The 16,650-nt window shown below is 39.0% G+C and overlaps 1 protein-coding gene across 3 annotated transcripts in view; it reads left to right on the plus strand.

Moving 5' to 3' along the window:
* Positions 1 to 16,650, plus strand: part of LOC133846295 (BAI1-associated protein 3) — a 72,209-nt gene that overhangs the window by 19,308 nt on the left and 36,251 nt on the right. For 2 of the 3 annotated variants that reach the window (XM_062281164.1, XM_062281162.1), the window contains exon 3: positions 2,304 to 2,459. The exons of the other annotated variant lie outside the window; for it this stretch is intronic. The gene's annotated coding sequence lies outside the window, so the exon portion shown is untranslated. The remainder of the gene's footprint in view (positions 1 to 2,303; positions 2,460 to 16,650) is intronic. 3 annotated transcript variants of the gene reach the window in all.

Genomic DNA, 16,650 nt, shown 5'->3' on the forward strand with positions numbered 1-16,650 from the left:
GCAGTTAGACAATCTGGCCAAAAGCAAAGGACTGAAACAGTCGCCAACTGCGGCCAGCTGTGCCACTGCTTCAGAGACGACACTTTGACAGTTGTGTCATTTGAAGTTCCACTTTGTGCAACGCTCCCTACTTGCCACTAGCCACTCCTTAGCCACCACTTGCCGCTTTGCACCACATTTCCATTTGCATTGTTGCTTTACTTGCATACACTGGCAATGACGGGCACTGCAAATGCTCAGCTCATCAGCAGCACTTGGCTTTTGCCTGTTGACAATTTCTCACACTCGCACTGTCCGTTCATACAACAACAAAAACAACAACAACAACCACACACAACTGTTGACAGGCGTTTGTGTTGTGCTCTGTCCCAGTGTTCTGTCTGCTCTGCTGCTTTGATTTGACTTTGTGTTGTCAATTCAAAGCTGTCCCACAGTTGACTGGCCAAACGTTCGCATAAAGACGCAGGACATCCATGCATGCATATATTTCTACCAAGGATTAAGCCAACACTTTTAGCATAGTATACAAAATTTATTTGGACTCAGATTATCCGCTTAACTTTTTGACAGTTGAAAGACTGAAATTGAATTTTATATAATTTGCTGCTATTACAGTTTTAAGTACATTGATTATTGAAATTTAAAATTAAAGTAGTTTTACAATGATTGATACAAATAATATATAAGTAGATTCAAAACATAAAATTATTTTTTTTTATTAATGATGAGCAATTTATTTTTAATAAAAAAAACTTTATTCAACACCCGAGTACAAATAAATAATGAAATGCAGACCTGCGTTTATAGAACGAAAAAACTAATTAAATTTTAATGGAAATTGAATTAAAACAGAATAGTGGATATAACATTAAATCGGGAAAATCTACATACATACGTGTATGACAGTTCTAATATTATATTATGTGCAAGAACAATTTATTTAAGGATAACTTTCTTCGCCCACTTTTCATTTTCAAATAAATACATAGCAAATATATTTCTTTTGAGGAACTTTTTCAACTGCATCTATTTCATTGCGAGAGAGTGAAATTAAAAAGATGCGCAATTAGAATCACAGTTTTCTTTGCAAAGTAAACAACAAGTAAGAAATCGTTTCAGATATATCATTTGACAGTGGCAGACTAGATATTTCCAGAATGACCAATCGCCGGCTTCACAACTATGGATTAACTTAGAATAAAAATGTATTCATTCAAAATAATTAAACAAAATGATTTCTCTATATTTATAAATATACAGTGTGTGGTTTTAATCGAATTTAATTATTTAATTTATTATTTAAATTTAATGTATTTAAGTGCGTTTTACCCACAGTGCGTAGCTTATGTTATTTGCAAAACATCTGTTGACTGCTTACAACCAATTGCTTTAGTCAAATGCCCAATCCTCAAATGTGCTGCGTAGTTCACCTGCCACATGCCCCTTATCGAATTCTATACCCGGACCACGCAGCGAGGAAACAGTTTACGGGCGAGCAATCAACCGTGCAACTGGCAGGTTCTCAAAGTAGAAGAAGCAACAGCACAAACTGAAGTAGAAGCAGAAGCCCACAAGCCAAGGCAATTAATAGAATAAAAAACGTAGTTGCCAGTTGCCAAATGTGGCAGAGTGCCATTTAATTTAGTCGGTATAGATACGGACGAAATGGACAGTGAACTGATAAAGAGCGGGGCATGCGAGGAAAGGAAACTTAAGTGCGTAAAATCAACAAAACGGAAACGGATACTCATGCAACTTGGGCGGAAATGTTAAAAGGACGTTGAATGCGACTGCGACAGTGTCTGTCTGTCTGTCTGTCTGTCTGTCTGTGTGTCTGATTGTCCGTCTATCTGCCTGCCTCTGCTCACAAAAAATGCGGACCTAAAACCCAAATACATACAGATACACCCACAAGCGCACACACACACACACACAGACATTTATAAGTGTATGGAGTGTAGACGAGTCGAACATTTTGTAGCATTAAATTTATGTACATGCCGCGGGGGCGTATACGTAACGTAACGTGACGTGACGTGACGCCTGCTTGGGCCCGTATAAAGTGTTGCAAATTGTTGTTGTTGTACCTGCTTAGCTGACATTTTATGGCCTTACCCAAAGAAATAAATAAAAAAAACACAAAACGCGCTACTCGTCGTTCTCGTTCTTGTGTTGTTCTTTCTGCTGCGTTTTAAATCCACACAAATTAATCTCTAAATTAGAAAAGCATCACTCCAAAGTAATTGCCGACGCGCGATTTTTATTTTTATATATTTTATGTCTCTTGGTTTTTATCTTTGCAGTCGCCAGCCACAGGACGGTACGTGCAACGCATAGCAAAAGGCATAGCATTAAAAACAACTAGCACAACAACAAGTAGAAGAACATGTAGCATGTGGATCAAATAGAACGCGTAATAGCAAGCAAACAGTGGTTGCTCTTAATGAGGATTGCCTGTGGTGCGTATGCAAAATTTGTTTCTCTCGCTTTTAACAATTCAAGTGCAAATGAAATTTTATGCGGCGACAAGTTGCCTGCAACTTTAATTTCAAAAAGTGTCGCAATTCGCAGCAAATGTCACACTCTCACACACACACACACACACACAGTCATATTTGACCATATGTCTCTTTGCCGGAAATGTTTTGGTCGTCAGTTTAAGTTGGCCAAAAAGCAGCACAGGCTGCCAGTCAGACCGGTAGGATGGGGCTGGGTGTGGCAGGCACTAACGCCTCTTGGTTGACAGTGACAGCAATTATGCATAATTCATGTGACAGCCCTCGGCAGCAGCATCGACAACAGCAGCAGCAGCAGCAGATACTGCATTAATCATGCAGCAAGCTACGTGCCCAGGCACCTGATAGAATCAACCTGAGTTTTATTAATATTTTTAAACGCCTGTCAACGCCGCCAAAGTAAAACTATGATAGCTATTGAGCAATCCACAAAATGCTTGACATTTTGCCTGTATTGACAGAATTTGTATTTTTTGGCTGGCTTACATCGGCTATAGAGCTATTTTGCTTTTCATTTTTAGACTTTAATGGGATATTGTACTATTAGGGTATTGTAGTATTATCTAGAAACAACATTTTCCCCCATGAAAGCTTCTAATATTTTGCTGGCATATATTTTTGGTAGGTTACTTGCAGAAATTACAAATTATTAGCAAATACTTATACATAATATTTCGGTAGGACTCACAGATACATTTTTCAGTACTATTCTAACAATGCTGTTATATCGACTGATCTAAATTGAAAGATACTATAGAATTGAGTTATGAATTAATTATAAATATGTCTTTGTTATTTTAATTAATTCTCTCTCCAATAAGAGCTATTCGCCAATTCATATGTGGGCGATGGAAAGAATTTAGAATCTGTTGTTAGAATCCCTTGGCAATTTTTCGGTCAATCAAGTATGACAAATTTAGTCATCTATTCGCATAAAGAAATCTATTTGTTATTCATGTTGAGCTGCTGCCATGCTACTGGGCTGCTCGTAGCCCAACTCGAGTTCTCGGTAGGTTCAGACACACACACACACACACACATACACACACACACACACACACACACACGCAAAGTTGTTTATAACGCCCACGAACAAAGCCACAATTCAACAGAGTTTTTGCAAGTTGTCTTTCGCAGTGAGAGCTGAAGAGAGAGAGAGGGAGGGAAAAGAAGGCCCTAACTCAAGGACTGACCGCATTTTAATGCCTTTTTCATTGTCCTTACAACTGAGGACGTTGTCTCGATAGTCGCCACGCCCATCATGCTAGCCCCCATTTGCTTGGTTGCCATTTGGTTGGATTCACATGCACAATTTCGCTTTGCATACTTTGAGGCGCAGCTCAAGAAAATTGACGCTATGTCATCAATCAATCTGGATGTAAAGCTCGCTTTGCTATCATTTTGTACGCATTGCTTGTTGTTATTGCTCTCTTTTTTCTCTGACAAGCTGTGAAATTTTTTTGGACGCGATTTTCATTCTTTCGGGGTTTTTTTTATTTAATTTTACAGAATTCTCATTCGTAGCGTGCAGCTTGATTTATGATATTTTAATGGGCCGCTCGCACAGTTGTTGCTTCTGCTGCTGTTTTTTCCATTGTCTTGCAGGATTGTAAAGGCGAACATTAAAGTATTTGCCAATTTTGAAGTGAGCTGGATAAAGTTCAAGGTCATCACTGTGACCTATAAATGCGTAGGAAAGCTAGTCGGGGTTTAAAGGTTGCTAAGCGGTTTGTGTCAACTAACCGTTGTAAAAATGTAGACGCTTTACCATTTGACCAATAGCTATTATCAAAGAATATTGTCAAGTTACCTCGGCTCGATTGGACTGAATTGTACATGCGGCGTGGTCGTCATATGTTTAGTTTATAAGCACAGCATTATCATAGCTAATGTACTTGGTCCCCTTTGGGGATAATATTTGCAATATTTTTGATGCGCTGTTTTATTGCTCGGTTATTTTAATTAAAAATTTTGAACAGCTGACAATGCCAATTGGCTCAACATCAGCAACAACTGCCTGCCCCAACTTTCCATACGACTTTGGAAAGGATAAAAAATGCGAAGAAATGTTGCGCGTTTCGTTTGCCGCAGGCTGTATTCCGTCGCTGCCTGCCACAACAGAATGTGCGAAAACAAAGCTGTCGGGACGAGAGCTACTTGTATCTACTTATGTGCTACATACTCAAAGGCGGCCTATGTGCCTCCCTTTTCCCCTTGCCTGTACTTAACCCAACCATCCACCCACGCATATTTCCCCTATCGCGTCCCTTTGTTTTGGCCTTCGACTTTTGCTATTTTTATGCTCTTAAGAAGATATTAAAGGCATATGTAAAGCATGTTGAGATCGTAGCTGTTGCTCCAGCACTTGTATTTCTTTTTATTGTTGTTGACACATATATAATTATTGTTGTTGTTGCTGCTGCTGCTGCTGTCGGCGCCTCCTAAACAAAAGCACAATGCGATGGGAGTGCTAATCCCGCTTAACGTTTTTGTTGACGACGCGGTCGCAGCAGTCACTTATATTTATTCTTATGTACTTATCAAATACATACAACACATACATACATATATGTTAAATCTCATACATATGTATGCATATGCATATACTTAAACCAGCTGACATGCTTTTGGCGCTTTGGCGGGGTTATTTATCAAAATCTGAGCATTCCCCGTTGTTATTTTTATGCTCGATTTTTACCTGCTTGCAGCCTTTGGGGTAACTCTGCTTTCTATTTACGAGCATATTTAAAGTCTTGTTCATGCTAAATTTATTTTCGTATATTTTTAGTTAGTCATAACTTTCACCTAGATAACATCGCGAGCTATTTTCAATAACGACCCTTGGCTAATTTCCGTTTTATAATTATAAACTTTGCACGCTGGCTTGAAATTTAGGAGATTCATTGAAGGCCTTTAAACATCCTTTTAATGTCGCATAAAATTGAATGAAAAGTGTGGCTGAAACTTTGAGTTCCTCAGGAAAATGAGACAAAAGACTTGAGTGTGTTGAAGGCAGAGTGTAGCACTTTTTGAATTTCTATTTAATAAAAACGGGCGAAAATAGAATTACTCACGATTTAAATTTTAATTGACGAAAATTATATGTTACGCAATTAATTAATTTCTGTAAGTACAGCTAAAGAAAACAATTCGTGTTATTATTATAAATAGATTATATTGGTTTTATGTGCTTTAATTAAGTTTGTGCTAAGTATTTGGTTGAGCACACTAAAAATAACATTTGAGACTGGTAATTGGATAACTAATTCAAAAGAATAAACAAGAAGATAATGCAGTGGATTATATTTAAAAGCAGCTTACATTTACTTCTCTAGAGCTGGAGTTGATTGAATGTTCTGTATTATTTTAATTATAATTCGAAAAGTTTAAATAAAAACTACACAAGGTCACCTGCGATTCGAGAAATATTCTAAAGCATACTTTCGAGGGCGTCAACCAGAACACTTTTTTAATTACCGCACATTAAAGCAAACAAAAACGCAGAATGAACAAAAAACAACACTCATTTTTATTGCAAGCACAAGTGCATGCATGCGGTGAGGAAGGAGCTCTTTTCCCCTCTCCCACTCGCTGTGTTACCCCTTCTTTCACTTACTTCTTTTTTTGCGCTCTTTGTGGACGCTGTGAATAAGCTGCACGCGGCTTTAATTGCCAGCAGAACGGAAAGTGGATGCTCGACAAAGCGCAATGAGGGCAAACAATTAACTTGGCCGTCAGAAGAAAAGGTCAATGCCAAAAGGACTTGCAGAGGAAGCAGTTGACAAAATAAAAGCAAAAGAAAAAAAAAACAGAGAAAAAGTGCAAAAACAAAACTGGTAAAAAATGAAATGAAAAATGAATTTTTATTATGGCCTTTTGTTGGGACCGTTAAATGAACTTTAAGCGAGGCAGCCACTTGGAAACTTTGAACGTCTGCAGCAACAGCAGATCGAGTCAGCGACTCAGCTTAACCCTCTCCATTACACAGAGAGCCATACACGCAGACCTCCTTCCTTCTTGTTGTTGTGCATTCATCCGTTTGGATTTTCTTGTAATTTGCAACAATGTTCTGCGCTCAGAGAATGCAAGTTGTCAGCGACAAGCAAGTAGCAGCAACTCATCTAGCTATCTTTGTTGCTTGACATGACAAAGCCAAACAAGCCCCGCTAGACAGACCCCCAGAATCCCCTCTTGCGTAGATTGAGAAGCTAAAACCTATTTGTGGCGTCCCGTCGGTTGATTGGCGTCAAGAATCGCATCAAAACGCAAGGTGACATTCAAGTTCAAAGCACGACGTTAAGAGCAATGTCAAAAGGCAGATGGCAGGATGGTGTTTCAACATGCTTATTGTAGCTGACTTTTTGTGCTATGTAAAAAAGTTGGCCTTGTTGGGCCTAGAGTTTATCTCTTACCCAGCCCAACTATCGATTTGGCTTCAGGTTCAAATGCGTGACTGGCATTCATAATTAATGCCAAATTGGTCAAAACGAAAGCCAAAGCAATATTTGAAATTATTGCAATATCAAAGGCAAAGGCTGCTAAATGCGTTGTCCCCGCTTCTTTTCCTGCATCTGCTCCTGTTTCTCCATCAATTGCCTCTGGGGTTCATGTATCTGCGGTTTCGCATACTTGACAATTAGTCCGCACAGTACATTAATTATGCATGCGTATGTGTGCCATTCTATACTAACTTATGTATTTGGGTGCGCGTGTATGTCTGTGTCTGTGTCTACGTTCGGTCTGACGCTCAATGAAATTCTCCAATTTCCTCTGACACTCGCGCCACTCAATGCCAAAGCATTTTTTGGGCAAACCGCAAACACACTCACGAACATGCCTTACATACACACATTCGAGTGACACTCACAAACTCGCATAGTCGCTGAGCCTGGTTATTTGAGGCATATGCCTTCAAGGACTGCACATAATTAGCCCCCATCCCGAAAACGTTATGTAATTTGATAGTTTTAATTGGTATTTGCTTGTGCCACAGCAATTTGATTAGAGTATTCAACGTATTTAATTAAAATACGCCATTTAATTTGAGAACTGATACAGTGACGGTAATAAACTACAGACATTCACATTAAAAAAAAGCGTCATATTAAATCTTTGTTTCAGAAATAAAGATTCAAAATTAAAGTAATTAAAGAGCAGAAGCTATCATACACGATACAGATAGCGATGTGTAAATTAGTTTACTCAACTCCATTCATATTCCAATGAAGGGTTTTTTCAGACATATTGTCAAATATTTTTATTATGTGGCAAGGAACATTTATTTTTTATTTTAGACGAGTTCGTCCGGTTAATTATAAGGAGACTACGAGGTTGAATTGACGTATTCGTCTTCGTATTCAAAAATTTGAATGCATAACCGATTTAATTTTTTTCACAGTTCTCACAAGTTCACAGTTCTCACGTGGCCTTTGTTTGCTGTGCTAGCTGCTTTGCTAATTAGAAGAATTTTCCATGTCGCTTCTCCAACTGCAAAGTTGAAGCAAAGCTAAGGTGTGTATGGCTTTGTGTATACAGCAAAAGTACGAGTATTTTCAAGTTTTCCGGTTTCGTTGCTTTGGCAATTTATCAAAACGGATTTACTGCACATAGCAACTTACACACACAGTCTTTCACCCTTTCACCCTTACACCCACACACACACATAAAGGCTCTTCAAGTGCAGAGCTTTTGACATTTTCCTTTGTAATTAATAGCAGTGAAGGAGGCAACAGGCAGTAGTCGTCGAGTTAATTGAATTTGTGTTGCATTTGCGAAAATTACTCATACGCCTTTAGGTGTGTGCGTGTATTCGTGTATGCGTGTGTATTTTGCCTTAACAAATTAAGCAATTTGCTGCCCAAGTCCAGTTGGTGTTGCTTTTGCTTTTGTTGTTGCTGTTGCTGTTGCAGTCAGGTGCCTGGTGAACGCATTTATTAAAGAGGTCTTCGCTTCGACAGTTTGCATGGTCAGACCACATTATCCAGAGCTACTTGATGCCATTGTGTTGGCTTGCATTCTGGTTGTTTATCTGACATCTTGTAGTACCATATATATAGGAAAGGATCTGCTTGTGGCTCAGTTTTATTGCATTTGATAGTGGCCAAATAATTCTGCTCACTTCCCTGCTTCCCTGTTTCCCTGCTTCAGCCCTCCATTCCATTTTCCTTTTCGTCTTTTCTTCGTTTCGCATATTTCCCGCTTGGCAGCGTAAACAAAAGTGAGTGCATGAAAAGTGTCTGTGTGTGTGTGTGTGTGTATGTGTGTGTGTGTGGAAAGTGTGGAAAGTGATGCATGTGCTGCACTTTGTGATTTATGATGATGATGATAATGGGTTGAAATTGCAGCTGCTGACAGTAGACACTGTGCAGATGATTATAGTGCAGGGCTATGAGGAGGACACTATGAGTAGCTTCGAATGCAAGTAGCTTTGTTACCTCTTTCTTTCTCACTCTTCTTGAAGGGCAGTTCTCAATTAGCACTTTTGTTCGCCCTGAAATGAATGAAATAACTGTTGGTAGGTGATTGCAGAACTGCAGAAAAATATGAACTTAATTGAAAATGCACATTGCTGGTATTCTTGGTTTCTTCGTAATCTAACTATTGCAGTTTTCGATGTGTTGCTACTTTTGCTTACTATTTACTTTTTATAGCGTCTTCTGTTAACATCCTTATTTTTACTCCTGTTTCGTCACTGTTACTGTTATTACTATTGCTCTTACTGTTATTGCTACCTGCTGCTGTTAAATGTAGCGAGTATTTTGGGCTAAATCATATTAGTCGCAATTGCTGACTGTTATCGCGGGTCGTTTATCTTTTGTCTGCTGGCAGAGAGCTCGTGCGTAAGGTAATTTATATAGAAAACGCCACGCCCACGTCTCCATTTGAAAACTGCCTGCCACAATTGTTAGATAAATAAGACATTTGAACGCCGCACATTTGTTAAACTCGCGTTCACATTCACATTCACATTTGGTCTTCTTGTTTGTCTCTCTTTCTGTCTCTCTGGCTGTATTCTTGGTTGTTTTTCGTATTTTTGTGAAATGTCGAATCTGCCACAATGCGCCTCGTTTCATTTTAAAGTCACATATCAAACTGGGGCACAAGAGAAAATAAATTTCATGCCACAGCATGCATTGCGGCTGCCGCTGCCGCAGCCGCAGCCTCCGCCGTTTGTCCGCCGTTTGTCCGCCGCTGTTGCTTTTGCCACTCTTCTCGCTGAGCAGCTGCTTTGTCATTTTCACCAAGACACGCCTACTAAAGCGCCCACACATTCGTCTCCAAGTTGCTTTGCCACATACACGCATACACACACAAACAAACAACAACACCGCAAAAAAATGACATAAAGCGACATAATAATTTTTCCTTTGAAATTGCCTTACAATTGCTTTTTTTTTTGGCAGCGTATATGAATGTGTGCGTGTGTTCGCCTGGGTGCGTATGGGGATTGTGGGACACTGGGATTCGATTCCCCTTCACAGGACGAGCTTATTTTTAACTTTGCCGCATCGCGCACATTCCTTTCTTAAGCGCACTGCGACTTTCTAATACACTTTGCATAGGGCTAGATTGAAGTCGCAATGGGAAACGAAATGAGTCGCAATGGCAAGTTAAATGGTGCACAGGAGACTTAAGCGCAATTGAAAGTATGTCAAGGTATAACTATGGCGGTTTGCTCACGAGACTTGTATTAATGCCTTCTGAAGAGATACAGATTGTCGATGTAAATTTCCGTATATACTCAGTAATACTGCTATTTAATTATATATTATATGTAAAAAATGATCAAAAAACTTGCTTCTACTTTGAGATAGCATATAAAAAATTCGTACAGAAAAAATGATTTAATTTTTTTTATGATTTCCATTCGCTTTTATCAACAGGCATTTTCAACAAGCAACCCCCGTAAAGTTACCTCTCATACTTTGTTGTGTACGGTGACACCTCATATGTTTGTTTGTCAAGATATGCATACAAAACGCTGTCCGGAAAATGTGTGAAAATTGTGGCACACAGGAAAAAAGAAAATCTAACTGGCAGTTGTTTTTTTTTTTCATTTAATATAGAACGGTGAAAGAAAAAAAATGTAAATTACATTGACTAAATAAGATGGATGGAGGGATATTGGGATGGGAAAGATGAGTCGTTCCTATAGTTAGATCTGAGTTAGAAAATGGAGAGGAAGTTGATTCCACATGTCGCCGCATATGTCATTAATAAAGGCAACTACACACATTAAAACTGTTTTCGGTTGACTCTGTTGTTGATGCTTAATGGCATTCATTAGCACTCCCTAACCACAACCCCACATATACAGTCATCATCATATAATAACCACGATAAATATGTGTATACACACATACACTACAATATACTCCCATACGCCCTAAAGTCGCGAACGTATCTGCCTTAAAGTTTCTGTTTCCGGTTTACGTATTCGGCTCGTTATTTCGCCCCTTTTGACTTGGCCAGCGTCCAATTAATCTTAATTAAAGTCGTGCTTAAGTGTAGCATACAAACACACCATATACATATGCATATGCATATCTGTATCTATATCTGTATGAGTGTGTGGGTATTTGGGTGAGCAGCTGTTGCTATTGTCCTGCGTCTTGCTTCCGTTGTCGGTTCGTTTAATTGTAATACATTTGTCTGCGCCTTAATGGCGAATTTACGTGCCGCGTATAAATCAACTTTTCCGCCGTCTGATTTATTTATAGCATTTTACAAAATGGCAACAAAAAACAACAAACCACATGCAGAGTTTCCCCAAATGTGTTGCAAATTGGTTTCACTTCCTTTTTTTTCGTTTAGTTGGGGGCACTCTGCTAATTATGCAACAATCAGCTACAAAACGAACTCATTGCTAGTACTTGCTGACCTAGCAGGCGTACAAAGTACACTGATTGCACCCATACATACACATAAACACATACACACTTGCACAGCCACATTCTCATATACGCAGAGCTTACAATTGGAAGCCATTATTGTTGCTCAATTGTTTTGCTGCTGACATCACAATACGCTAAATCAGCTGTTGTTGCCACAGCCCACTGCTGGTTACTGCTTATTATATTCCTACCATGCTTCCTCCTTGCAACATGCGAACTGATTTCGTTGCTTTGGTGATATTTAAAGCCAATCATCGAAGCATTAATGACGTAGACGTTGTCTACGTTGCGCCTCGAAACCAATTCAACTATGCAGTGAACACAATGAACAATAGCAGCCACTCATAGTTATACACCTTATAACATGATTTGTTCATAAGCCATTGGTTCAATATGCTAATAAAGAATTACAGCCAGATAAATTCAATAAGAAAAGTTTATATCTAATGCCATTGGCATATTATATCATTCTGTTTTAAAGCTATTTGAATACCAGCGATTAGCTTTTGGAAATATTCAGTTTTTAATTGAGAAGCTTAGACAACATAATAATAACTATTACTTTGAGAAATTCCAACAAATAAAAATAAATCAACTTATAAATGTTTTAAAAAACGTAAACCTTGATATATTCTACAAATTTGAAACAAATTTGAAATATATTTCCTTTTTTTTATTTTCAATACAGAGTTATAGAGTTTTATCAAAGTTACAAACACTCATTGTATCATAATACAAATACTGAATATTAATAATCTCTGTGCATCGTCTTACCGTTTTCGTGTGTTCTTAGTAGATATTTGGCACTGACTCAATTGTTAAGAATCGTGTTAAATTTCATGCTGCTACTATTCATGCCTCGCGATAAACAAAAGCAGAAAGTAATTGCACTGTCGTGAACTTGTTGCGTAGTGTTTAGTTATGATAATAGTTTCTACTAGCAATGCTAATCCAGTCACGTTTCGATTTATCTGCGAAAAGTGATAGAAAACTATGTTCTGTTTGTTTGCGTTGTTGCCTGTTTCAGTGGAATAATAATGTTCGTTCTTCTTGTTGCTGGCAATTAATTAACTTATTTCCACTGGCTACTGTATTTATTGGTGCCCATATAATAATTGCAAATATTGAGCACTTGTCACAGATGCCGCAGTGCCAATAAATTTATGGACAAATTTTGTGGTGAAATCCCCCTTTCTCTAATCATTTTCCAGCAGCTGCCAAGGTGATTCACATTTCGCACCAATTATTCATGCAGATCGATTAGACGCATTAGCCGAAAACCACAGATAATGCTTCACTGAGCGCAGCTGATTAAACGTTAATTAAGTTCGACGCGGATAGATAGTAGAGGCCGCAACTGGAAAAGAGCAACGTTACCCACTTCCACTCAACATGCTGTCAATCAAAAAGAAATTAATTAAGAGTGTTGTGTATGCGTTGCGTGATGTGTGCATATGAACTGACTTTATTAAATATGTATGTATAAGTAATTGGTGATTACAGAGTTGCCAGATTATTATTAGTATAATAGTATTATTGTTAGTGAGGAGAGATTTTAAAGTTTTTAATTTCAGTATATATAACACATCTCCTCCCTAAATTAAGAGCGATTGTTAGTTTTTGATTTTCTAAAATCTTTTGGCTGGAATCGGTTAACTCCTTGGCGAACTCGTGTGCTTTGGCGGACTGGTATTCCCGATGGACGTCGTGCTGGTTGAACTTCCTTGGTCTGTTGGGTTACGGTTGCTGGTGTATCAGGGGCTTGTTTCTGAGCGGATGATGAGTTTAGCGGTTCATCTTGGTATTGAGATTCTGGACTTTTAGTAGGGATGTCAGGTACAAACCAGAAGTTGGTTGATTTGTCATCGTCGTTATCATTTGAGGATCTTGATTTGAGCTGATTATAATGGCGTTTAACATAGCCACTTTTGGTGCGAACTATGTACATCATTTTCCCGAGTGTACGATCAATTATTCCTTCAATCCACTTTTCTCCCCTTGAAAAGTTTCGAGTGAAGACCGGCTGATTAACTCTGTATTTGGTGTCTTCATGTTTGTGTTGCACAGGCTTCTCAAATATTTGGCTCAATAATGTTCGAACTGGTCGACCGTGTATTAATTCCGCAGGAGTTTTTCCTTGGGCATTTGGTGTAAACCTGTAGGATGCGAGGTATTTGGTCACTGCTTCTCGAACTGTCAAACCATCAGATAAATTTTTCTTTACAGAAAATTTGAAAGTCTGTACAAAACGCTCTGCCAATCCGTTGGATGCGGGATGAAACGGTGCTGTAGTAATGTGCTGTATTCCATTTTGTTTGCAAAATACTGCGAAGGCGTCAGCAGTAAATTGTGGTCCATTGTCACTCACTATTGTTTTTGGATATCCCTCAATTGCGAAGATTGAGGATAGTGCTGCAATCGTGTGGACGGTTGTAGTAGACGGCATTTGAACAGCAAATGGAAATTGTGAGAAAGCGTCTACGCAAATTAGCCACATGGCGTCGAATATTGGTCCCGCGAAGTCAATGTGAATACGTTCCCAAGCTGTTGATGCTTCCGGCCAACTGTGATATTCTCTCGGCGGTGCTGGATTGTTGCATTTGCAAATGGTGCAAGAATTGACAAGATTTTTGATGTCTTGGTCAATGGTAGGCCACCAAACATGTTGCCTGGATAGCTGCTTCATACGAACAATGCCCCAATGTCCTTCATGCAGGAGCTGCAGAATATGGGCGCGAAGATCGGCTGGTATAATTACACGACTGGCATCTGTGTGTAAGCAAAGTAGTTGTCGGTTAGTAGTGATTGCAAACCTACGATTAAAATATGGCAACAAATCGTTTTGACTCGGTTGAAGTTTTTCTGGCCAGCCTTTAGTGACGAATTGTACGACTTGTTTGAGAACTTTGTCGTTGCTTAAGTGTTTGTGAATTGTGTCAGCATTAATGGGCGGTGACGATTCGAGAACTGTGTTGCAGGCTTCCTCTTCTTTGTCGAAGTCTGAGTCCATACCTACTGGAAGGCGTGAAAGAGCATCGGCGTTGCCATGTGCTGCTGTGGCACGATATTGAATCTCAAAGGTGTATGCCATAAGAATGATAGCCCAACGTTGTAACCTATTTGATGTCATCGAAGGAAGATGCTTGCCTGGATTGAAAATAGTTACAAGTGGCTTGTGATCTGTTATCAACGTAAATTTTCTTCCATATAAATATTGGTGAAATCGTTTTACTCCAAAGATTATAGAAAGTCCTTCCTTTTCGATTTGGCTGTATTTCACCTGGTGTTTGTCTAAAGTTTTTGAAGCGAAAGCTATTGGTCTTTCTGTGCCGTTATGCTGACGATGGGAAAGCACTACTCCAATACCAAACGATGATGCATCAGTTGCAAGTATTAGCGGTAAATTTTCGTCGAAGTGGGCTAGTTGCGTTGCATTGATAATGTGCGACTTTAAATCCGTAAATGCTTGTTGCTGCTGAGGTCCAAACGTGTAATCTACATTTTTCTGCGAAGTTGGTTCATGGGAGCAGCCAATTGCGAATAATTTGGAATAAAGTTGCAATAGTAATTTACTTTACCCATAAATGCTTCCAATTGCTGCAGATTCTCAGGAGGTTTCAGTAGTTTAACCGCTTCTAGGCCTGAGCTGTCTGGAAGAATTCCATGTGCGCTAATTCTCCGTCCCAAATATTCAATTTCATCTTCGAAAAAGAAGCATTTCGCGATTTTGCATCTAATTCCATTTTCCTGAAGGATTGCTAAAACTTGGTCTATTCTCTTTAAATGTTCTTCACTGGTCGGCGCTGAGATGATGATGTCATCCAGATAATTTCCACAACCTTCTATCCCCTTTAGAAGTTGCTCTAAATATCTTTGAAAGATTGCTGGTGCGCTGGCTATCCCGTATGGAAGACGCTGATATTGGAAAAGCCCCAGCGGTGTGTTCACGACCATGATTTTCTTGGATTCCTCATCCAGTTCCATTTGTAGATAAGCATCCTTGAGATCTATTTTGCTAAATTGCTTACCATGACGGATGATATGAAATAGAGATTCCTTTGTAGGCAACGGATACTGTTCCACATCGATTTGTGCGTTTACTGCTTGCTTAAAGTCGCCACAAATCCGAATTGCTCCACCTGGTTTTGGTGCTAGAACAATTGGGGATGCCCAATTGCTGAACTTGACTGGTTTCCATATTCCGGCTTGTGTGAGCCTGTCTGCTTCTGCCTTGAATTGCTCAATTTGTGCGAAAGGAATTTGGCGGCTTTTGTAAAATTTTGGTGTTGCTGACGATTTTAGGACTATGCTGGCTTTGAAGTCTTTGATAGCTCCCATTGCTGATTCAAATACGTCTTTATATTTTTTGCAGATGTCACTCACTTCGTTACTGCGCACTTCATTAATGTTCGACACTGGCATTATATCAAACCCGAATGTTTTGAATAAATCCATTCCGAAAAGATTGGTCGAATGTTCCACATTTGCCACAATTATGATTATTTCTTTTTCATTTTTGCCACACTTCGCGACAGTGTGCAGCTCTCCGAGTAATGGAATTGGTGTATGTCCAAACGCATGTAACACTCGCGAGCACTTGTGCAATACTGGTTTGTTTAAAAGCGCATATGTATTTGAATTAATTACAGAAGCTGTTGCTCCTGAGTCCATTTGAAATGAAATCACTTGTTTAAGTATTTCAAGATCAATGACTTTTTTGTTCATTTCACTTTTTACTACGCCTGTAATACTGTTTACTGCTTCTATTGCTTCTATTTCGTTTGTTTCGCTTTTGTTTTGTTTTTGGCCTTGGAATCTATTTCGCAACTGTGTTTTGTCTTGCTTTGACATACAGACGACAGCTATATGTCCTTTTCTACCGCACTTATGGCATTCAGCATCGCGAAACTTGCACTTCTCTCTTTTGTGAGAATGTCCACAACCCGAGCACGATTTTAATGCGTTTTTGTTTGAGCTGGTAACTCTCGAGTTCTTTGAATACGCGTTTACTGCATTAAGTGGAATATTTTTTTCAACATTTTCTTTCAGCGTTGCTACGGTTTTGTCGTTGTCTCATAGGTTTCTGCAACTATGAGCACATCTTCCAGAGTTGGCTGTGACTTCTGAAGAGCAGATGCACGAACTGCATCGTATGGAGTATGTACTATGATCTGATCTCGTATCATTTCATCTACATATTTTGACAAACAACCTTCCGATTTACATACAAACTGACATTC

The sequence above is a fragment of the Drosophila sulfurigaster genome, chromosome 3 (assembly GCF_023558435.1).
Source record: "Drosophila sulfurigaster albostrigata strain 15112-1811.04 chromosome 3, ASM2355843v2, whole genome shotgun sequence".
NCBI classification, from domain to species: domain Eukaryota; kingdom Metazoa; phylum Arthropoda; class Insecta; order Diptera; family Drosophilidae; genus Drosophila; species Drosophila sulfurigaster.